Source organism: Nerophis ophidion, linkage group LG05 (assembly GCF_033978795.1).
Source record: "Nerophis ophidion isolate RoL-2023_Sa linkage group LG05, RoL_Noph_v1.0, whole genome shotgun sequence".
NCBI classification, from domain to species: Eukaryota; Metazoa; Chordata; class Actinopteri; order Syngnathiformes; family Syngnathidae; genus Nerophis; species Nerophis ophidion.
In genome coordinates, this window is record NC_084615.1 from 49,710,095 (window position 1) to 49,734,947 (window position 24,853).

Here is a 24,853-nt window from a genome sequence, read left to right on the forward strand (position 1 = left end):
GGCGGACCGGTACTTTTCAGAGGCGGTATGGTACCGAATATGATTCATTAGCATCGCTTTACTATACTAATACCCGCATGCCGTACAACCCTACTAGTTACTATGGTAATCTACGTCACAGCAGATCAGACGAGGCACCACGCAGTGTAGGTGGGGAGCGTTTCCACAGAGTGTTTCCAGAGCGGCCAGTCTGAAATGTGTGTGTCAGGGACAGACGTGGAAGGAGATTTTTACAAGAAAGTTCTAAAGCTTAGTGATATTTCACATATATCAGATTGTAGATGTTTTTGTTTTTTTTACCCTTCACATTCATATTTCCCTGTGTTTGTTGCATTTTTGTTGCATTTGGCTTGATTGTAAAATATGCCGAATGAGAGCAGGTGTGACGTTCATATGTTCTCAATATTCAGTGTTTTATCGTTCTTAGAGAAAATACATCTCCATTCTGTTTTTAAGACAGTCTGTCATAACATTTTTAGCATTCAATCAGAGTTTATTGTGAGGTTATATATTAGTTTTCCTGAAAATAAATATGCCGCCACCGAGACACGTTTTTTTCTCAAAATTTGGCCCCCCAGTCAAAATAATTGTCCAGACAATGTGCTAGACGATGCAGCTTGTGTGTACAAAATGCCACCATACAAAATGTAGACGGAAATACCCACCTGGGAGCTAGCATCCTCTGCAGTGGACGTTCATGTTTTGCAAAACAAAGTTGTTCTTCTCACTCTGGCAAAAGAAATACAGTAGATTACTGCACTTTCGCCGTTTTGCATTTGTTACTCCCTAAGTAGCACATTTTCGAATCAACTATATTTTTCATTTCTATTTACTTTATTATTTGTATTACTCTATGCTGGTGTTAATTCATGAATACTTAATAATACAGGTAAATATTACAACATACATTTTACAAGCACATAATATTGTCATGTTTTTGTTTTGACTCACATGTCGCATAAACACACTATAGCTGCATGAGGTAAAGCAAAAGTGAAACTTTTTTACAGTATGCAGTGAGCAATCAATTATTCCATTTTCTACTGCTTGTCCCCTCATCGCAGGGCCAAAACAGATAGACAATATTCACACTCACATTCGCATACTACGGCCAATTTCGGATTGTCAATCAACCTATCCCCAGGTCCATGAGTTTGGAGGTGGGAGGAAGCCGGAGTACTCTGAGGGAAACCGCACAGTCAAAGGGAGAACATGCAAACTCCACATAAAAAGACCCCAAGCCCAGGGAAGAACCCAGGACTTTCGTATTGTGAGGAACCAGCACTAACCCCCGTGACACCGTGCTGTCCGTTAGCAATCTGTTGTAGACAAAAACAAACTTCCAATACAGAGGATGTTGGTTTCCAGGTGTATATTCTGTTTTTCTGAATAGACTCCATGGCTAGCTGAGAAACGTAAATGTGTAACAAAGCAAGTTTCTCTTGCATTGCTTGATAAAAGTGTTTTGTTTTACAGTCCCTGTAGGATTTCACTGGCTTATTTTTGTGATATTGTTGAGGTCGAAAATGGCTGAATTGAAATTACAGTACTTAACATAAGTTGTGGCAAAAGTTGCAATGCTTTGAGGCTTTTGTTTTTAAATAACATTTTGTGATCTGATTAATTTGTTATACATTTTTTAAATGTTCCTTGTTAACCTTAAAAAGCACAGGATTTTAACAACAATTGAAAAATACTGTATTGATGTTTTACCTGTTTTATACGCACATACTCAGACCTCATTATCAAATTACTGGAGTGTTGTACTGTATTGCATGTCAATGGTGAAAAGCCAAATCTGAACTGAAATGCTAACAGTTAGCACGCTAGCCAAATAGTGTCAAGTACCAAAAAATAAGACTTTTAGGTACATACCTGCGAACTAAGCAAAAAAAACAATAAAACATTTGCATGCTATCATTGACATGCTAACTGTTGGCATGAATAATGGCATAAATGTTCATCAATTCGCTGGAGTGGGCGTTTGTGTTTTGCACAACTAGAATTTTTTTTTTTCTGAAATTTGAACTGTGACAAAAGAAATGTTCTAGTGCAGAGGAGGATATAATGACCCGACACGTGCAACTGCCAAGCAATTAAACAAAAATTAAAGCATGAATATGTAAAAGAATGGACACTGAGCAACGAATAAATCTGTTGTGTAAAAGTGTCCTGGGAGGATTGTGGGAGCATCCATTAGCTCTTTGTTACCTGTCAGGATGCTGCCTGCTGTTGACAGGATTTACACCGCTTGTGATGGATCTGTGTTCAGCCTGCACTGCTGGCATAGAAGCCATTATTCTATCCCTGCCGTGACAGCGCACGGCCACCCGCTCGTTAAACATCAGGTTGATGACATTCTGGTTAAATCCAAAGTAAAAGATTTGGCTTTTTTTAGACTAAACTAGTCACTAGACCATTGGAATGTTGTATATCCTTTTAGAGAGTGTGGTGGCTGCTGTGATATCATAGATGGAATCATGAGCGTCCTCATCCATCTTTCTAGTACTAATGTAAACAACAACGACACAAGTTTCAACAATGAAAAATAAGTCTGACTGTACACAATAGTGTATTGTAAGTGTGTTGGCATTGATGCTAGAATTTATTTTAAGTGATGGTACATAAGTATTACTGCGATAATGTGGCGTCTTGTCCAGAATGTACCCCGCCTTCCGTCCGATTGTAGCTGAGAGAGGCTCCAGCGCCCCCGCGACCCCGAAGGGTATAAGCGGTAAAAAATGGATGGATCGATGGACATAAGTATTAAGTTGTGAACTATTGGGAAATGTTTCAAAATATCAGAATGCATTAGCATTTGTCTCTTCTAGTCATCCATAGCTTTCTACTTGTACATATTTGTCATTTGTCACTCCAAGCATGTTTGTAAATTTTACAATATAACTAAAACTGTTTGTACTTATTAAAACGTCCCATGTGTGATGTCTGTAGGAGTGTTTTCATGCATATTTCTAAGTGTTATCGCAATGTAATCAAGCAAGGATGGTTAGCATTAGCTAATATGCTAACACATTTATAAGTGTCTGTGTTAGTATTATTAACATACAATAGCGTTGTTTTGGTATTGTTAAAGTTCCCAAATTCCTCAGTAATTTCACAGAAATGTCACCTTGGAGTTATTGAGTCCGTTCAGCTGATTGGAGAGCTCGCTTCCGCAGCTCGTGGGTTCATGACAATGACTTCTGTTTTGTTTGATCGGCCATTTTACAGGCACCGTTTGGAAACAATTCGGCATGTAAATAAATATTTCTGTGTAAATCACTAATTTCACAAAATATACAGTAGTTCTGTGGCTTGTTGTCATGATCCGTGGTCCAGATTATGTTTTGGTAGTTTTGGACTCCCTTAGTTCCTGTTGTGTGCACTCCTGGGTGTGTCTTGGTCACCATGGGGATTAATTAGGTTTGCCTGCCTCTTATTAGTGGTCCTACGCTCAGCTGTTGTCAACCACTAATCATTGGCATTATTTAAGCTTGCCTTTGCCAGTCAGTCATCCTGGAGTCATTGTTTGCTCCACGCAACCTACTTGTAAGTCTTTGTAACCTGGGTGACAAAACCCCATTAAATATCCTCATTTAAATATCCTTTTAAAACCCCATTGAATATTCTTTGTAATTAAATCTTCCTATTTAAATAATTGTATTTAAATATCCTCTCAAAACCCCATTGAATATTATTTCTAATTAAATATCTTTCTATTTAAATATCATTTTACTTAAATATCCTATTTATTTTCGTGTCTTTGCGTGCGTCATTGCGTCACTCGGTCACGTGACCTATTGCGGGAAGCATAAAATCCAGTAGTGGGCTGCTTCCAGGAGGAGCGAGAGGGACGTTGCTGCAGGAGCCAACTACTGAAGCCGTGGGTCGTCGTGCGAGAGTGTTTAAGTGTGATTTATCTTCGGAATTGGCCATGTTGGATGGCGAGCTAGAGCCTGAACTAGAGTCTGAAGCTTTATGCCTGGAACCGAACCAACCGAACTGAATCCACCCAACCGAGCCGGGCGGGTAGGAGGCTCCTCAGCAGCAACTCTGTTTTTTCCCTTTGGTTTTTCATGACGCAACAAGTTCATTTCTGTCCTCCCTGAACTTTTACATTTACCCGCTACCTTCACTAAAACCCCTCTGGACACTGCCACCACAACGTGGACTTTGCGAGGTCGTTTAATGAACTGTCGTGTTGCGCCTATACCATTCTTGGTAAAAACAAGGACTGAATCAAGTACTGTATCACATTGTAAATATTGAACGTTCTGTAATTTATGTTGAAAATGTGAATGGCCATTCGAATTTACATGTCTTTTTGTTGTTGTTTATTTTTCCTATAATTCTTTAATATAATTTGGTACCATTTAAACTTAAAACCGGTGTTCAGTCTTCATTACTCTCCATTCCTAGAGCTGAATTTAGTTTCTTCTGATCCAGCCCAGTTATATAATTCATTGTTTACTTAATACTTGTACAGTGCTTTACTTAAGTAATATACAGGCCACATATTGTGGCGAGCTAGCCAGGAGTGGAGAAAAATAACTGAACAATTTCTGTTGTGGTATTTATATTATTGTCTTGGAAAAATGGAAATATTCGAGAAACATGGCATTAAGATTCCAAATGCAGTTTTGATTGAAGACGCGACAAAAACTAAAACTGACGACGAAGTAGTTGAATTTTTAAAGCAGTACGGGTCTATTTCAAAAATAGAATTTATAGACGAACCTGAATCTGATTCCCATTGTTCAATTGTCGTAGAGTACAACTCAGGCACCTCACTGGTTGCGTTACGTCCACTTCTACCATATACGTATGTGTGCGATACGGAAAAAGTGGCTTATGAAATTTTGGACCTCGCTACAGTTTGCGCAGACGAAGTAGGGAAGCGAAAGACCAATGATTACCTCTCTGAGCTCGAAAGAGTCGCAAAACTGACTGGCCAAGATTTTTCAGTCATTCTAAGTGGGGTGATGTCTTTGCTTGGTCAGAAGGTCAACAAGCTCCACACCACCGCCACTGAGGATGAGGCTCTTTCTGAAGATGGTAAAAAGCATTCGGCTGATCTTGCCGCATTGAACCAGCACGTGGATTTGCCGCCACGAGTCCAGCCCGATCCTACATCCCAAACCGGCACAATACCTCCTTCGCAAGCCATGTTGCACGGTAATCTCAACCCACCTGAAGTTCGTTATGTGGTCGAACATATTGTCAAGAACGACGATAGCGCTATGAACATGTCAGCACAGCGTCTCAGGGCCTTCTCAGGAAGATCACCCAGATCTCCAACAGAGTCCGATTACGACACATGGCGTTCCGGGGTAGAGCTTCTACTAAGGGATCCTGCCGTGTCCGATCTACAGCGCTCACGCAAAATCTTTGATAGCTTACTACCACCTGCTGCAGATATGGTGAAGCACCTGAAACCGGATACTCCTCCAGCTGTGTATCTACAGACACTTGACTCAGCATACGGGATGGTCCAGGATGGTGATGAGCTATACGCCAAGTTTATGGACACGTTCCAGGATGCTGGGGAAAAACCGTCTAATTATCTGCAACGTCTACAGGTAGCACTGAAGCAGGCTGTGAAACGAGGTGGTGTACTGAACAAAGACTTTGAAAGACATGTTCTGACTTAATTTTGCCGTGGTTGTTGGGACAACTCCCTAATAACAGAACTTCAACTGAAACCAAGGAACAAGAACCCCCCAACGTTTGCTGAATTTCTGCTCTTGCTGCGAACTGAAGAAGATTCTGAAGCAGCCAAAGCCATCCGCATGCAGCAACATCTCGGCTCTTCACGCTCCAGAGCTGCAAACCATGCGCAGTACGCCAACACAGACAATGCAGGAAGGGGAGAGATTGCTGCTCTCACCAACGTCACGCAGCAGCTCGCTAAACAGCTGGCTGACATCCAGAAGCAACTCTCAACACTCACTGCTGCCCAGTCAAGATCCAGTCAGTCTGCTGCTTTCAAACCCATGCCTGGTAATGTGTCTGGTAAGGGCCAAGGGGCGGGCAAGCAACCAAAGAACCCGTCTTCTGTTCCCAAGCCTGGTTACTGCTATCGGTGTGGTGAAGATGGTCACATAAAAACAAACTGTGATAATCCCCCGAACTCTGCATTAGTCGCTGCCAAGAAGAAACGGTTCGCAGAAAAGCAACAAGACTGGCAAAGTTTTAACTCCTCATCAAGACCACCTTTAAACTAGAGTCAGTTCCAGTTGTGGGGCAAACTGGAACTGTTGTGGACCCACAATGTCCCAATCCAAAGAAGAAACATGTCAAATGTCAAGAAATGACGCAAAACACCACTGCTGTTTTATCCCGGTTACCTAAAGGCTTGGTCGGATCCCGCTGTACAGCAAACATCGAAATCGCTGGCGAAGAATTCAACTGCTTGTTGGACACCGGATCGCAAGTAACCACGATCCCAGTCTCATTCTACAACCAGCATTTTGCGGACCAGCCAGTGAAACCCCTGCGTGACTTGCTGCAAGTTGAAGGAGCTGCGGGACAAGCTGTTCCGTATCTCGGATATGTGGAGATGGTGGTCACCTTTCCAAGAGAGTTCCTGGGAACTAATTTTGACGTCTAAATGCTAGCACTGGTTGTTCCTGACGTCGAAACTCATCAGTCCCAGGTATTAATCGGCATGAATACACTGGAGCCGTTATACAACCAGCATATGGGGAGTGACTTTTCCAACTTCCAGCCGACGGCAAATGGCTACAGAGCAGTGCTGCAACTGCTGCAAATACGCCACCAGCAACAACAACAAGGCTGTGATGGAGTTGTGAGGTTAGCCACTAAGTCACCAGTCCTCATCCCTGCTGGCCGCACCACCGTCATCGATGGCTCTACTTCCACCAGCATGCTGTCTCACGGTCAGTGGACGCTTGTGGAGCATCCCACCTCACCACTGCCAGGTGGGCTGTGTGTCAAAAATTATTTGATTTTGGTCCCAAGCCAATCCCACAAGAAGATTCCTGTCATCCTGAGTAACGAGTCGGACCAGGATGTGACCATTCCACCTCTCTCCACCATCGCAGAACTTGCCGTGTCACCACAGATCTTTTTGCACAGCGTGTCAACAAGCTTTTCATCATCTGAAATTCCTCACATCAATTTGAATCTCAATTTTGAAGAATCACCTATTCCATCAGAGTGGAAGGCAAGAATCACAGAGAAACTCCATCAGATCCCGGATGTCTTCGCACTCAGTGAACTGGACTTTGGATGCACAAACAAAGTAAAACATCACATAAAGCTGAATGACGAAACTCCGTTCAAACACAGAGCCAGACCTATTCACCCTCATGACATCGAGGCTGTCCGACAACATCTCAGAGACCTGCTGGAGGCTGGTGTCATTCGTGAATCAGAGTCGCCATTTTCGTCACCAATCGTCGTGGTCCGTAAGAAGAACGGTGATATACGCTTGTGCATTGACTACAGGAAGCTGAACCTTCAAACGGTTAAAGACGCCTACTCCTTGCCAAATTTGGAGGAGTCTCTTTCCGCTTTGACCGGATCAAAATGGTTCAGCGTTCTCGATTTTAAATCTGGATACTACCAAATCGAAATGAACGAAGAAGACAAAGCTAAGACTGCTTTTGTGACACCCATCGGATTTTGGGAGTTCAACCAAATGCCCCAAGGGGTAACAAATGCTCCATCCACATTTCAGCGGTTAATGAAGAAAAGCATGGGGGATCTCCATTTAAAGGAAGTTCTGGTTTTCCTCGACGATCTGATCATATTTTCAGATTTACTAGAAGAACATGAGCGGAGGCTGCTGCGGGTATTACATCGTTTAAAGGAATATGGTCTGAAGCTCTCTCCTGCGAAATGTAAATTTTTCCAGACGTCTGTCAAGTATTTGGGACATATAGTTTCAGAGAAGGGAGTTGAGACCGATCCGGACAAAATCCTTGCTTTAAAAACATGGCCAATTCCAAGAACTTTGAAGGAGCTTAAGTCATTCCTGGGATTTTCTGGATATTACCGGAGGTTCATAAAAGGGTATTCCGTCATCGCCAAACCACTCAATGATTTGACGCGGGGCTATACACCTACCTCCAAGTCCCGAAAAAGATCAAGTCCAGCAAAGTATCAAGACACAAAACAACCCTTCGGAGAGCGATGGACGCCTACCTGCCAGCAAGCTTTTGAAACACTCATTGACAAGTTGACCAGTTCCCCAGTCCTTGGCTTTGCCGACCCAAAAAGCCCATACATCTTGCATACTGACGCCAGCACCACAAGGCTTGGAGCGGCTCTTTACCAAGACCAAGAAGGCCAGCTGAAAGTAATTTCTTACGCCAGCCGGGGCCTGTCAGCGAGCGAATCGAGGTATCCGGCACACAAGTTAGAATTTCTTGCGCTGAAGTGGAGTGTGTGTGAAAAGTTTCATGACTACTTGTACGGAGCCAAATTTGTGGTAGTGACTGACAATAACCCACTCACTTATCTGTTAACATCGGCAAAGTTGGATGCTGCCAGTCATAGATGGCTTGTTGTCCTGTCCACCTACACTTTCAAGCTGCAGTATCGAACCGGGAAGCAGAACCTCGACGCAGACGCTCTATCACGCCGCTCTCACAAACAGCCTGCTGACCTGTCAGTACACAAGGACTGGGACCTGATCAACAAATTCAAGGAAAAACATGTTGTGGAACATAGTGAAGTGGAAGAACTTGACCCAGACATTGTATCTGCCATCGGGACGGCGTGGCGCAGTGGGAGAGTGGCCGTGCGCAACCCGAGCATCCCTGGTTCAAATCCCACCTAGTACCAACCTCGTCACGTCCGTTGTGTCCTGAGCAAGACACTTCACCCTTGCTCCTGATGGGTGCTGGTTGGCGCCTTGCATGGCAGCTCCCTCCATCAGTGTGTGAATGTGTGTGTGAATGGGTAAATGTGGAAGTAGTGTCAAAGCGCTTTGAGTACCTTGAAGGTAGAAAAGCGCTATACAAGTACAACCCATTTATCATTTATCATTTATCTGCCACCGCTGTCTTGTCACCAGTCAGTCTAGAAGTTCCGCAGGAAGTCAAATTACCCTGGTCAAGTCTCTGAGTCTGTCAGCCAATGCAGTCCCTGACTGCTATGCCAGTGAAGACCATCATGGCCTACCAGTTGTTCCCGCTCTGTCACATCTGGACCTCAAGGAACAGCAACGGGCTGATCCAGTTATCAGAGAGGTCATTCACCAGATGGACACTGGGGAAAAGGTTCTCCCAACAGCAAAGAGGGGACTCCCGGACCTTGCGCTGTTGCTAAGGGAGCTGAATCGTCTCGAAATACAAGAGGGCATCTTGTACCGGAGGAGGTATGACCGAGAACAAGTCTCTTTTCAGCTGGTGTTACCAGAGGAGTTGAAGTCCAGAGTACTGACCAGTTTGCATGATGACATGGCTCATCTGGGCATCGAGCGGACTTTGGACCTCGTACGCACCCGTTTTTTCTGGCCTCGTATGGCAACTGACATAGAGAACAAGATCAAGACCTGCAATCGTTGTGTAAGACGCAAGGCACTTCCTGAAAGATCTGCACCACTCGTTAACATAAAAACGAGTCATCCGTTGGAGTTGCTCTGCATGGACTACTTGTCACTAGAACCTGATCAAAGCAATATTAAAGACATTCTGGTTTTCACCGACCATTTCACAAAGTTTGCAATAGCCATACCCACCTCAAACCAAAAGGCAAGTACAGTGGCAAAGTGTTTATGGGAGAACTTCATTGTTTGCTATGGAATACCTGAACGTCTCCACACAGATCAAGGACCCGACTTCGAGTCTAAATTAATTAAAGAACTGTGCCAACTCGCCGGGATTGTAAAGACCAGAACAACTCCTTACCATCCTCGGGGAAACCCAGTCGAGAGGTTCAACCGGACCCTACTCAGCATGCTTGGGACCCTTGAGAACAAGAGAAAAGCGAAATGGAAGGAACACGTTAAACCGTTAGTGCGCGCTTACAACTGCACGAGAAACGATATCACCGGTTTTACGCCATATGAACTGATGTTTGGCCGTTCACCGCGACTGCCGGTTGATCTGGCCTTTGGCTTACCTGTGCGGGAAAGACAAGCCACCTCTCATTCCCAATATGTCGAGAACCTGCGGTCCAGACTTGAAGAAAGTTTTAAAATTGCTTCGAAGAATGCTGTTAAATCTTGCGGAAGGAATAAAACTTGTTTTGATCAGCGAGTCACTCCGTTGAGTGGAGGAAGGAGATAGAGTTCTTGTGCGAAATGTCAGGCTGCGTGGAAAGCAAAAACTTGAAGACAAATGGGAGCATGATGTTTACATTGTTGTGAAGCGTGCCGGGGACCTGCCAGTATACACAGTTCGGCCTGAAAACGGGGCAGATGGACCCAATCGTACGCTCCACAGAGATCTACTCCTCCCATGCTCCTTTCTGCCAGCCAGTGGTGGTCCACACCTATTACCAGTTACACCACCACGTCGCCCTGTAACCCGGAGTCAGAAGCCAGTAAATATTGATCAATCTGAAGACCTGGAGGAATGGAATCTACCTCAAGTTCTGATTCTGATTCCGCCAACCACTTTTCAGTTTCAGAGTTCGGACGCTGTCGAACCCTCCGCTGAACAATGCTCTCAGCCGCTGCCCAGGGCTGTGTATTCCTCACCTGTGCCTTCAGTCATTCCTGTCGATCCTGTTTCAGAAACTGTGCACTTACCTGCCGATGGAGAGTCCTCTGCCAAGACTGAAGTTTCTTTACTTGTGGAAGAAGAGGAACCAGAGCCTGGTGAAAATCCACCTGAGCCTGTAGAAACACCACTAACCAGTCTATTTGATGAAGACCCACCTGTGGATGAACCAGAGCGCCTTGATTAAGCAGAGGCATCACCCTGCCAAACCGAGCCATTGCTCAGTCCAGCAGAATCACCACCTGAAGCTGCGAACTCGCCTGATCTTGTCGTTAAAACCACGCCTGTGATCAGCCGTCCTAGTCGTCAGCGTAAACCTCCAAATCGCCTTCAATATGCGGCATTAGGTAATCCTCTCATTTCTGTTGTTCAGACGCTATTTCAGGGTTTAGTCGATGCCTATGGTGAAGCGTTCACTACCTATGCAGCAAACCACCTTTTAAAATCAGATATTATTCTACGGTTAGCATGCATCCGCAGTTGCATGATCTAAAGGGGGGAGGATGTAACCTGGGTGACAAAACCCCATTAAATATCCTCATTTAAATATCCTTTTAAAACCCCATTGAATATTCTTTGTAATTAAATCTTCCTATTTAAATAATTGTATTTAAATATCCTCTCAAAACCCCATTGAATATTATTTCTAATTAAATATCTTTCTATTTAAATATCATTTTACTTAAATATCCTATTTATTTTTGTGTCTTTGCGTGCGTCATTACGTCACGCGGTCACATGACCGCGTGCGTCATTGCGTCACGCGGTCACGTGACCTGTTGCGGGAAGCATAAAATCCAGTAGTGGGCTGCTTCCAGGAGGAGCGAGAGGGACGTTGCTGCAGGAGCAAACTACTGAAGCCGTGGGTCGTCGTGCGAGAGTGTTTAAGTGTGATTTATCTGCGGAATTGGCCATGTTGGATGGCGAGCTAGAGCCTGAACTAGAGTCTGAAGCTTTATGCCTGGAACCGAACCAACCGAACTGAATCCACCCAACCGAGCCGGGCGGGTAGGAGGCTCCTCAGCAGCCGCTCTGTTTTTTCCCTTTGGTTTTTCATGACGCAACAAGTTCATTTCTGTCCTCCCTGAACTTTCACATTTACCCGTTACCTTCACTAAAACCCCTCTGGACACTGCCACCACAACGTGGACTTTGCGAGGTCGTTTAATGAACTGTCGTGTTGCGCCTATACCATTCGTGGTAAAAAGAAAGACTGAATCAAGTACTGTATCACATTGTAAATATTGAACGTTCTGTAATTTATGTTGAAAATGTGAATGGCCATTCGAATTTACATGTATTTTTGTTGTTGTTTATTTTTCCTATAATTCTTTAATATAATTTGGTACCATTTAAACTTAAAACCTGTGTTCAGTCTTCATTACTCTCCATTCCTGGAGCTGAATTTAGTTTCTTCTGATCTAACCCAGTTATATAATTCATTGTTTACTTAAGACATGTACAGTGCTTTACTTAAGTAATATACAGGCCACATCTTGTTTTTTTCATGCCACAGTTTCGTGAGTCTTCCATGCCATAGTCTATGCTAAGTATTGGCTTTAGCTCCAAATGCGATCAGCACGTTGTGCCTTCGCTTTGTGTTCCGTTTTGTTGTACTACTTTGACTTTTGAGGATTAAATCATGTTCTTACCTGCACCCTTTTGTCAGGAATGGTCCGTCTGCATTTTGGGAGAACGAACCCCTAAATAAACTGCGCAAACCATGTCATGACAGTTTTAGTCTACTGCGGCTAATATATGGAAACATGTTTTTTCTTTTCAAATCTAGTTGGTGCGGCTTATATCCTGCGTACTTTAGCCTGGAAAATACGATGTATAAATAATAATGTATAGGTGTTTAATTTAAAAGGGGAGCACAGTGGGTGGAATCTGTGTCATCTAATGTAGGAAAAAGAGGTGGGGGATAGCACTATGAATCTGAGAGGTACCCGTCCCTTTGTTTTATTTGCAGCCATGATCCGAACATACAAGCTTATTATTAAATCATTGAAACATTAGCCGAGTCTCCCTATTTGCATTTGCTGTTCCTTTTTTGAAACACTTTTCTTCGCCAGATCTATTTTTGGAGTTCATTAACACACTGTTGGCACGGCCATTAAGCGGGCAGGTGGGCAAATCTTGACCACCCACCTCGCTAATCCCAACATCAATCAAGGAAGCGGGGCACGCTATTAGATTTAAACGATTTCCCTCCCACAAAGTGTGGATGGGAGGATACATTGTTAAGGACAATTAGCTTTGAATACAAAGTGACTCTCCGGGTAATTAGCTTCTTTGAGAACATGGCGCTGCAGATTGGATGTGGTTATTTGGGGAAAGTGTAACTTGACTCTCAAGTCATTAAATGCTTGAAAAAATGGTTACAAACAGACAATTCTGTCAATTGCGTGTTGGTTCATTGGATAATGAAGCAATTCAGGCAAAATAAAGTGCAATACTCTACTGTAACCACCAGAGGTGCTGTTGATTCAGTCTCAACTACACCTTGCTGGACAAAGAACAATATATTTTGAATATGGCTGTCAAAAATAAGTTAACTCATCTACCATGAATTTATGAACGTGGACCCCGACTTAAACAAATTCAAAAACTTATTCGGGTGTTACCATTTGGTGGTCAATTTCACGGAATATGTGGTGGCAGAGGGGTTAGTGCGTCTGCCTCACAATTCCGAAGTTCCTGCAGTCCTGGGTTCAAATCCAGGCTCGGGATCTTTCTGTGTGGAGTTTGCATGTTCTCCCCATGAATGCGTGGCTTCCTCCCACTTCCAAAGACATGCACCTAGGGATAGGTTGATTGGCAACACTAAATTGGCCCTAGTGTGTGAATGTGAGTGTGAATGTTGTCTGTCTATCTGTGTTGGCCCTGCGATGAGGTGGCGACTTGTGCAGGGTGTACCCTGCTTTCCGCCCGATTGTAGCTGAGATAGGCACCAGCGTCCCCCGCGACCCCGAAAGGGAATAAGCGGTAGAAAATGGATGGATGGATGTACTGTACTGTGCAATTTACCAACACAATTTCATATCCATCAATCACAAAAAAAGCATCATAAATAAGTATCATGTATAAATGCAGATAATTCAATGTATCTGAACCACACATGCGCATTCATCTTAACCACGGATTGCTTACCTGAAAGGTTGCTATAAGATCAGTGATCAGGTCAAGGCATATGTCAGCGCAAAGACGAGGGAGGAGATCAGACTAAGTGCTAGCTGGCCAATATCACTTAAAAAAAAAAAACAAGGCCTATCGACCGGCCATTGTCTTCCCCTGAAACACTAAAGAAGTACCACACGGTTGACACCATGTTTGTTTCCATTGAACTCGGGGGAAGTTCATGACAGGCTGGCATAGCACACATAGAAGAAATGGAGCGGTGGATGTACTCACCCTAACAGACTAAAGGCACAGTATGGGTAAAATCACCTCATTGTAGCATTTTTTTCTATTGGCACCTTTTTTCCATGGAATGATGTCATAATTCTTCAAATAAACTCCATGATTGTCTGTACGCTGTGTATCATTGCCCATAATGTTTTTGTTTGTTTCGTTCATTTGAAGCTTGACTAAAAACCTGTGGTTCGGGGTAGGATTATATCACACTTTTTAAATGTAAACACATGTAATCCCAGACTTTTTTTCTCTTTTGTTTTGTTTTTTGTTGATGTAAGAGCCCAATATTCATCATCTGTGAAGGTAAATACAAGAATGTGACCGTCCCTCATTGGTAGGAGGAGATTAAACTACTATTTAAACACCACAAATTGCATAGCTGGATTTAAGAGTAATAAACCCACACCACAAAACTAAGGATTACATCAATTCATATTGCTGCGTGTTAATAAAATACATCTTAAGGATGGCTGCAAATATCTTTTTTCTTTTGCTAGAAAAATATATTGACACCCTTTGATATTTGTATCATTCATTACTTATGTTCTAGCATGTGCTGGATGATCCTTCAAACAGGATGCAGATTAATGGCTCACACACAAAATGTGGCCTTAATCTCAGATGTCTTTTCATTACACAACATGTCTTTGTTCAATGGCTTTGGTTCTCTTGTTGGGAAATGTTTTTAGTCGGTTTAAATGCATATTTTAACGTGTGAAGAGTGCCTGAAAACTATGCAGACACATTTGAGATCTGAAATGAAGCACACTTTCAAGTGTGACTCGTTTTTTTGTGATTTGTGGATGGCATTTTTATCAAAAAAAACTAATGAAAAACTAATGGACCGTGACAAAAAGCCCATGAATGCAAGCCGGTCCGCCTTTTCCCATTGTCTTTTTCTCACTGAATACATATTCTTTCCAGACCCACTCAACCTAAAAACCTCCTCTCTGTGTTGCCTTACTTTCTTTTGACAAGACCTCAATCAAATCCACGCATGGAAAAAAGAATCAAGCCTTGCTAGTAATCAATGCCTCACAAAAACATGGTATCTGATGAGCGCACTTTTTGGAAATCTGCACAAAGGAATGTCTAACAAAAGCCTAAACAAGGAATTGACCCCCTGACAGCCAAAGGAATGTGTAACAAAAGCCTAAACAAGGAATTGACCCCCTGACAGCCAAAAAACTGAGTTGCATTAATAAAACAAGGTAGTTTAATGAAATACATTTTACGTAATAGCCACTAAAAAAGTGTTTGTCACCTTGAAGCCAGCACTGATTTGTAACAATTGGTTGAAAATGATCGGTAGTTGCTTCAAAACCTTAGGTCCCGTTTACACAAAGCCAGATAAGGTTATCCAGGGTAAAACACACCTAACCTTATCCTTGTCCACACACAACAATGCCACCGTTTAAGACCCCTGCAAAAGGACAACAATTTTTGCTAAGAAGAAACACAGCTGACCCAGGCAGAAATTGGAAAGTTCTCTTGCCATCTGAGATGTGTTTATCCCAAATAGCTGCAATCGCTTTCTCTTAAGGTATTCATGTGTGATTTCCACAAGTGTCTGTACATGTAGAAGAACGAGAAACACGGGCATGTCTGTATTACTCGCCTTCATCTTTCCAGTGTTTAGCTTCGAGTTACGAAACCGCTTTATTATGAAGCTGTCTGTGGCGTGTTCTTTCTGACGCCACTTCCGGTGTAGGGCTTGGTCTGTCTGGTGTCACTTCAACTCTGAACTCAGTTTATAAACGATCAATGAGTCCATACAAAGCTAAGTGCCAGAGATTCCAGAATTACACGGGTAAGTAAGCCGTGTACAAACTGCAACTCAGTATTCTTCTTCCTCCAAACAGTTGAGTTCATACCAAAATGGATACATGGATGATACAGCAGAGGATTGGGAGAATGTTATGTGGTCAGATGAAACCAAAATAGAACTTTTTGGTATAAACTCAACTTGTCGTGTTTGGAGGAAGAAGAATACTGAGTTGCATCCCAAGAACACCATAACTACTGTGAAGCATGGGGGTGGAAACATCATGCTTTGGGGCTGTTTTTCTGCTAAGAGGACAGGACGATAGATCTGTGTTAAAGGGGAACATTTTCACAATTTCAAAAGGGTTGAAAACAATAAAAAAGAGTTGCCAGTGGCTTGTTGTATTTTTTGAAATTTTTTTCAAAATTTTACCGGTCTCTGAATATCCCTTAAAAAAGCTTTAAAGTGCTTGATTTTCGCTATTTGCGATGCGACTATTCATTTCCCTGTGACGTCATACAGTGCTGGAAATGTAAACAAACAATGGCGAATACCACCGCAAGATATAGCGACATTAGCTCGGATTCAGACTCGGATTTCAGCGGCTTAAGCGATTCAACAGATTACGCATGTATTGAAACGGATGGTTGGAGTATGAAAGTATTGAAGAAGAAACTGAAGCTATTGAGCAAATAGCTATTGACGCTATTCATAGCCATAGCATGGCCGAATAGCTGCGTTAGCATCGCCGGTAAAATGTGCGGACTAAATGATCAGAACTTTCCCATCTTGTGACACTGGAGCAACTTAAATCCGTCGATTGGTAAGTGTTTTTTTCGCATTAAATGTGGGTGGAAGGAAACGTAATATAGTTGCAAATGCATCTGCAGGTTATCCATACATTTCTGTGCCATGTCTGCTTTAGCACCGCCGATAAATAGCATGTTAGCGTTGATTAGCGTAGCATGTTAGCATCGATTAGCTGGCATTCACGCCGTGGCCAAATATGTCTGATGTGCTTAAGTCAACATCAACAAAACTCACCTTTGTGATTTTGTTGACTTTATAGTTGCAAATGCATCTGCAGGTTTTCCATATATCTCTGAGTCATGTCTGTCATCGCCGGTAAAATGTGGAGACACTCTGGCACATTCAATGGGGGTCTGGCGGCAGACACTCTCGCATCTTCGGGCCAGTGGTGCAACTTGAATCCCTCCCTGTTAGTGTTGTTACACCCTCCGACAACACACCGACGAGGCATGATGTCTCCAAGGTTCAAAAAAATAGTCGAAAAAACGGAAAATACCAGAGCTGAGACCCAATGTTTACAATGTGTTGAAAATGAAAATGGTGGCTGTATTACCTCGGCGACGTCACATTCTGACGTCATCACCTCCAGAGCGATGAACAGAAAGGCGTTTAATTCGCCAAAATTCACCCATTTAGAGTTCGGAAATCGGTTAAAAAAATATATGGTCTTTTTTCTGCACCATCAATGTATATATTGACGCTTGCATAGGTCTGGTGATAATGTTCCCCTTTAAGGAAAGAATAAATGGGGCCGTGTATCGTGAGATTTTGAGCCAAAACCTCCTTCCATCAGTGAGAGCTTTGAATTGTTGACTAAATACTTGTTTTCCACCATAATTTACAAATAAAATCTTTAAAATTCCTACAATGTGAATTCCTGGATTTTATTTTCACATTCTGTCTCTCACAGTTGAAGTGTACCTATGATGAAAATTACAGACCTCTGTCATCATTTTAAGTGGGAGAACTTGCACAATCGGTGGCTGACTAAATACTTTTTCGTTCCACTGTATGTCCTGATTTACCTAAGTTTTGCGTGTACTAAAACATGTGCAAACTTGATAGCACACACAAAGCTGATCTAATAGATGTGTGCAAAGTGGATTGCGTCTGTTAAGTGAGCAGAATAAGGCGTGCAATACATTTTGCGCCACTTTCTTCATTAATATGCAACATATATGCTGATCATCAAAACGGCCACAATACTGGGAGGAGAAAATAAAAATACAATTATATAGCACTCGCAATATTATTTATCAACACTCATCAGCATTTTGCGAGCACTAGTTGGGGTTTTATTTAGCACGTGTCAGAAGGACGTGCCAACTGACTGTTGCACACAAGGCCGCAGAATCAGTGCAGAATCGATGGATAGAGAATCCTCCGTCCAACGTGTGTGTGTGTCAACATTTTGAACGGTCATAAATAAAAAATATTAGAGATATTGCCTATTCAGCAATTTCATTGTATAATTATATTGATGCTGGATGACTTATGGGGCTGAATAAAATGAATTCAACAATGTGGAGTGTTCTGCTGCACACCCGCCATTCTTGATAACCTCTCGAGGAACTCTGAAGAAACGTTTATACTTTTCGCAATTTACAAGGTTCGTACAGCCGAAAACACCACAAGCACAGGGCGTTTTTCTTTGCGAAAGGCTAAATGGCGCCTCGTACCCACTGAGAAAAGACATTGGCTTGACTACCTCGCATACTCAATGAGCTGGACGTGACGTCCTTTTAAATCCAAGCAATTTGGAACTTAGTAAATCAGGCCCTAAGTGTTCCAGTTGTCATACAAGTGCTGCAACATTCAAGCGAATCTCTATCAAATGTTTGCTAGACCACTTTCGCTAGCTGCCTCCGCAAAAGACGTTGGCAGTCTGCTCATGTTTTTAACCAACCACCTTTGCTTAAAGCTGTATACAAATGTATGATATGATATAATGTCATTCAAATGAAAAAAAGACTTGAAGAGCACAGACCTACACCAGGTCCTTGCTCCCAATAAAAAAAAATCATAAATCCAGAGAGTTATATTTGTAGATAAGCCCAGAAATGGAATTATGTGTTGCTTATCTAATTTCTGACATTTTCTGAACATCTGATGAAAATCCGGTCATGATTTTTTGTGCTACAGTATGTACAGTATAGTAGAATGAAAGAAACAGAGTTAACACTCTCGTCAGTCTTTGTCTCTGCCAGTCTGCTAACATACACACACAGAAGTTGAAGCTTGTATAGTAAACGTAAGATAATGTAGTACAAATGATTCGGATAATCCCCAAAATGTCCTTGTTTTATTTCTGACATTTTCAAAAACTATTGTCCAAATCTTTTAAACTATATTAGGCCCTTTTTCACCAAAACAGGCTTTTTTCCGCATTGTCCAACAGTCAGATAAGTTGTCCTCTCAGTAAATGATGAATTCATGAGGGTCAGGCAATTCCTTTTGGTCAGTTTCAGCTTTATACGACGATATGTAGAGAATAAACGTCAGTGTTTTTCTCATGCTGACAACACAAACACATTGGCTTTAGCGTTAGCTGTTAGCATTAGCATGCTGTTACCTCGGGTTGAGGCTAATAACTACACTAATGGAGTGTCACTGACTAGTTTTACAACATGTAGTAAAGTAAATAGTTAATATTTGATGTTATTTCCTTCCTTCCAATCGAGTGCTGCCACTTTTTTTTCACATTTATCCAACCAAATCTCAGAGTAGAAAGCAGCTGAGGTCGTCGCTCTGAATACAGCTTGATATTTCTCTGTAAATACGTTTAAAATAGTTCGTCCACTTCTCTTAGCTTAGTGTAACGAAACAACATTAAACTGCATATAGATGTGCTTTATTTTAGTGCTTCATCTAAATGCCTCCAGTCCTTGGACACTGTTTTTCACTCAGCACTAAGATTTGTTACTGGCTGTCGTAGTCTCACCCACCACTGTCAACTGTATATGAAGTCAGACTTATCTTCATTGAGTGCACGCAGATACACACATTGGCTGGCCATCATTTATAAAGCTCTTTTAGGTGTAATACCTCCATACTTGTGTACTTTGTTACAAAAAAAAAACAGCTCTTATGCGTTACGTTCTAACAATTTGTATGTTTTAACTGTTCCCCATGTACGGACTTAATTTGGCAAAAGAGCTTTTGGCATTGCTGCCCCCATGGCATGGAATGCATTGCAGACGAAACTGAAACTCACTGAACTAATTCCATTTGGAGCCTTCCGTTCTGTCCTGAGGGACAGAGAGCAAGAGACTTTTGCTCAGTGCCTGTGTTTTTAAAAGGTGTAAATCTTTATTGTGTTACAGTTCTCTTTTATGTATTTTAAAATGTATTTCTAAATGTATTACTTTTTTGAAACTGCTCTGTGACATGTGCGGTTGACCTCTAGGCCAGGTCACCCTTGTGAAAGAGATCTTGATCTCAATGGGTTTCTTATCTGGTTAAATAAAGGTTCTAATATGAGCGGCCAACCGCTCATGTTTGGTGAGGCTTCTTTGCAAATTCTTTAGGTCTCAAAATCCCATTTGAGTCCACACAGTTCCACAGGTTGAAAAAAGAAGGCAAGGAAAGCAGAAAAGGTGGTTTCTTGCAGAACATCCACAAAGCCAGTCTTTTCACGTATACCACTCCGTTTGGAAAGAGCGAGTAACTTTCCGTCCTGCTGATTGAAACAAACCATTCAGCTCCGGCGTTGGTCTTCCTTTAGTAATTATCTCCTGCTTCGCTTGAAAGTCCACTTTAGAAAACTGTTTGAGTGCGGAAATGTAGTCATCCATGTCCTGGGTGCACGAGACGGAAACATAAGTCGCTGCGGCACCTACCCGCTGAGGCCACCATATGTCTGGGATCATAAGTGCCCAACCCCCCCCCCCCCCCCCCATTGTGAGGCACGAGAACTGTTTGCCTCACCTCAGACTTTTTTTCTGCCGTTTTGATGGCAAACCAAGACACAAAACATGTTACTCGCTGCAGCACTTGACTCGCTTACGCCACCCTATGTCTCTGATCATGAGCACCCCTATTGTGAGACACGAGAACTGTTTCCCGCCTCACCTCAGACTTTTTTCTCTGCCGTTTTGAACACTCAGCAACACACCAGACAAGAACGTGCTCTAGCCGCATGGCAGACACAGAAGTTTACGAGGGATTGCAATAATTCAGCGATTTTGAAGAAAAAAATAATTAAAATTGGTGAAGCTAAATGAAAATTAAAAAATAACAATTAAAATTATCTAATCAATATATAATTTATTTATTTGCATGATCACAGGTGAGGCACTACCTCCCCTGACCGCACGTTACTGCTTCAAGCTCAGGGTTTCCACGGGACATCACAAAGCATTAAAATTCTATAAGTCAAGCAGATTTCTTCACAGTTTGTTTGAGCACAGCGTTTCTCGAGGTCCTCATGCGCAGCGCTCCTTTCAGTCAGCTCACTCAGATGCACTGGACCCCTTCCCTCCTCTCCCCATCCCCCCCGCTGCTTGCCAGTCAGAGCAGAGACGGACCGGTGAGATGGCGGAGAGGAAGATGAGCGCTGTGTCGAGCTATTTTAATGTCAGACAGAGAAAACCGCTAGCTGTGACATATGCAGTAAAGCTATACGATCCTGTGGTAACACTGCAAACCTGTGCAAGCACTTAAGAGCGGTGCACCCAGACGTAAACGCTGAGCTGCAAAGCAAACGGAGGGAGGAGGAGTAGGAGGGAGCTCCCCAAATCCAAACCAGATCCCTTGCACACAGACAGACGTCAGTGACAGAGGTCTTTCAAAAACCTCAACAATATCCAGGTAGCAATTTCTAGAAGTGGAAAGTTTTTCCAACATTACTTAATGTTGTTTTTCAAAGGGTAATTGGTGGTCGGAGATGCAAACATTTATTAAACTATTACCATATATTCAGTCAGTTGAAATAAATCTTAATTGTTTTACTGGAACGCAAAAATATACACTTACTGTACATTAACATTTCCAGCATCCTTTAAATCTGAAGTATGAATTTGGCAGAATATAATAACCCTTTTGTGTAGCTGTTAAAGAAGATCAGTATTTATATTAGGGTTGTACGGTATACCGGTACTGGTATAGTATTGTGGTAATAATGAATCAAAAACGATACTAGAGAAGAATTGGTTCCCGGGCATGACAGCACGTCGTCACGTTGTGACATTGCTGGATTTAAAAGCAGAGGAGCATGTTCGGCAGGGCACAATCACGGTGTACATACAAGCAGACATGGATTGTAGACAGAAAAAGGAGAATGAACGCATTTTGGCCTAAAAACTAAAGATATAGGTGAAGTTATAACACTGAAACACCCTCGGGAAGAGAATCGTTAAGATTGGCTAGCGAGCTAGTGGCGAACGTCTATTCATAGTCAGCAGTGTTTTAGCTACTTCCAAATCACTAATCCTCGCCTCCATGGCAACAAATAAAGTACGTTTCTTACAAGTATCGTCCCTGCAGGACGAGGAATAGTTAAATATGTTTCACTACACACTGTAGGAGGATACGATAGCTAACGGCCTCCATGGTGACAAATAAAGAATATTTATTTCAAGTATCATCCCTGCAGGACGAGGAATAGCTAAACATATTTCATTACAGACTGTAGGAGGATACGATAGCTATCTGCTAACAACAAGGTAGCGCCCTGAATGTAAAAAAATACCATGGGTTGATCTACACCTGACATCCACTGTAATGATACCAAGTACAATAGTGCATCTAGCAGAGAAGCCCAGACTTCACTCTCCCCAGCCACTTCGTCCAGCTCCTCCCGTGGGATCCCAATGCGTTCCCAGGCCAGCGTGGGTATATAGTCTTCCCAACGTGTCCTGGGTCTTCCCGAGGCCTTCTACCGATCCGACTTGCCCTAAACACCTCCCTAGGGAGGCATTCAGGTGGCATCCGGACCATAAGGCCAAACCCCCTAATCTGGTTCCTCTCGATGTGGAGTAGCAGTGGCTTTACTTTGGCAGAGCTTCTCACCCTATTTCTAAGGGAGAGCCCCGCCACTCAGCGGAGGAAACTCATTTCGGCCAGTTGTACCCGTGATCTAGTCATTTCAGTCATAACCCAAAGCTCATGACCATAGGTGAGGATAGGCATATAGATCGACCTGTAAATTGAGAACTTTGCCTTCCAGCTCAGCTCCTTCTTTACCACAACGGAACGATACAGCGTCCATATTAGTGTAGACACTGTACCAATCCGCCTTGATCTCACGATCCACTTTCCCCCACTCGTGAACAAGACTCCTAGGTACTTGATCTCCTTCACATAAGGCAAGATCTCTTCCCCAACCCGGAGATGACATTCCACCCCTTTCTGGGTGAGAACTATGGACTCGGACTTGGAGGTGCTGGTTCTCATCCCAGTCGCTTCACACTCGGCTGCAAACTGCTCCAATGAAAGCTGAAGATCCTGGCCAGATGAAGCCATCAGGACCACGTCATCTGCAAAAAGTACCTAATCCTGCAGCCACCAAACCGGATCCCCTCAATGCCCTGACTGCTCATGGAAATTCTCTTTATAAAAATTATGAACAGAATCAGTGACAAAGGGCAGCCTTGGCGGAGTCCAACCCTCACTGGAAACGGCTCTGACGTACTGCCGGCGGCAATGCGGCCAAAGCTCTGACACTGATCATACAGGGAGTGGATTGCTACAATCAGACAATGCGATACCCCACACTCTTTGAGCACTCCCCACAGGACTTCCCGAGGGACACGGTCGAATGCTTTCTCCAAGTCCACAAAGCACATGTAGACTGGTTGGGCAAACTCCCATGCACCCACAAGGACCCTGCCGAGAGTATAGAGCTGGTCCACAGTTCAGCGACCAGGACGAGAACCACACTGTTCTTCTTGAATCCGAAGTTCGCTTATCCGGCGTACCCTCCTCTCCAATACACCTGAACAGACTTGACCGGGAAGGCTGAGAAGTGTGATCCCAAGGTAGTTGGAACACACCCTCCGGTTCCCCTTCTTAAAGAGAGGAACCACCAGCCCGTTCTGCCAATCCAGAGGTACCGCCCCGATGTCAACCAAGACAGCTGCACAGCATCCAGTATTGGTATCAAATTCACGATCCTGGACCTTTAATTACTTGGTATCGGACCGATACCAAAATTTGTAGTATAGCCCACACCTATTGGCAAGTGTAAGCGAGTTGGTCCAAACAACACTGAACTTTATATGCATTTAAGCAAAAATCTAACATTTTAAAATAGATCAACTCATTGAATCCTCAGGCAAAACATGGCTAACGCAGTTAAAAGTCAGACAAGTAAACATGCTAGCAAGAAAACTGAACCACATAACAAAATGCATGCACAAGTGTCTTCCTGAGTCATTATTTGTCTAATGCAACTAAAACGTTAACATTCAAACATTATTGAAATAGTATTGCCATTGTGAGGCTAATACAATGCACAATATAATACAGTTAGAAGTCAGGCTCTTTTCATGTTGTTTGTTTGCAACAAATTAATTTACACGACAGCTAGAAAGACATGATATTTTTTAGTACAAGTGAAGATAACAGGCAAAGTACCACTCATATTGTTCAGTAAATTAGCTTGGAGGTGTACTGTAACGCAGTGGTTCTCAAATGGGGGTACGCGTACCCCTGGGGGTACTTGAAGGTATGCCAAGGGGTACGTGAGATTTTTTTTCAATATTCTAAAAATAGCAACAATTCAAAAATCCTTGATAAATATATATTTTTTAATAATACTTCAACAAAATGTGAATGTAATATTCAGTGTTGACAGCTGGAAATTTTGTGGACATGTTCCATAAATATTGATGTTATAGATTTATTTTTTTGTGAATAAATGTTTAAAATTAAGTTCATGAATCCAGATGGATCTCTATTACAATCTCCATAGAGGGCACTTTAAGTTGATGATTACTTCTATGTGTAGAAATCTTTATTTATAAATGAATCACTAGTTGGTTTTTCAACAAGATTTAGTTATTTTTATATCTTTTTTTTTCCGAATAGTTCAAGAAAGACCACTACAAATGAGCAATATTTTGCACTGTTATACAATTTAATGAATCAGAAACTGATGACATAGTGCGGTATTTTACTTCTTTATCTCTTTTTTTCAACCAAAAATGTTTTGCTCTGATTAGGGGGT

The 24,853-nt window shown here is 42.6% G+C and overlaps 1 protein-coding gene across 1 annotated transcript in view; it reads left to right on the plus strand.

The window, feature by feature from the left end:
- Positions 1 to 24,853, plus strand: part of syndig1l (synapse differentiation inducing 1-like) — a 121,381-nt gene that overhangs the window by 77,416 nt on the left and 19,112 nt on the right. The window lies entirely within an intron of this gene.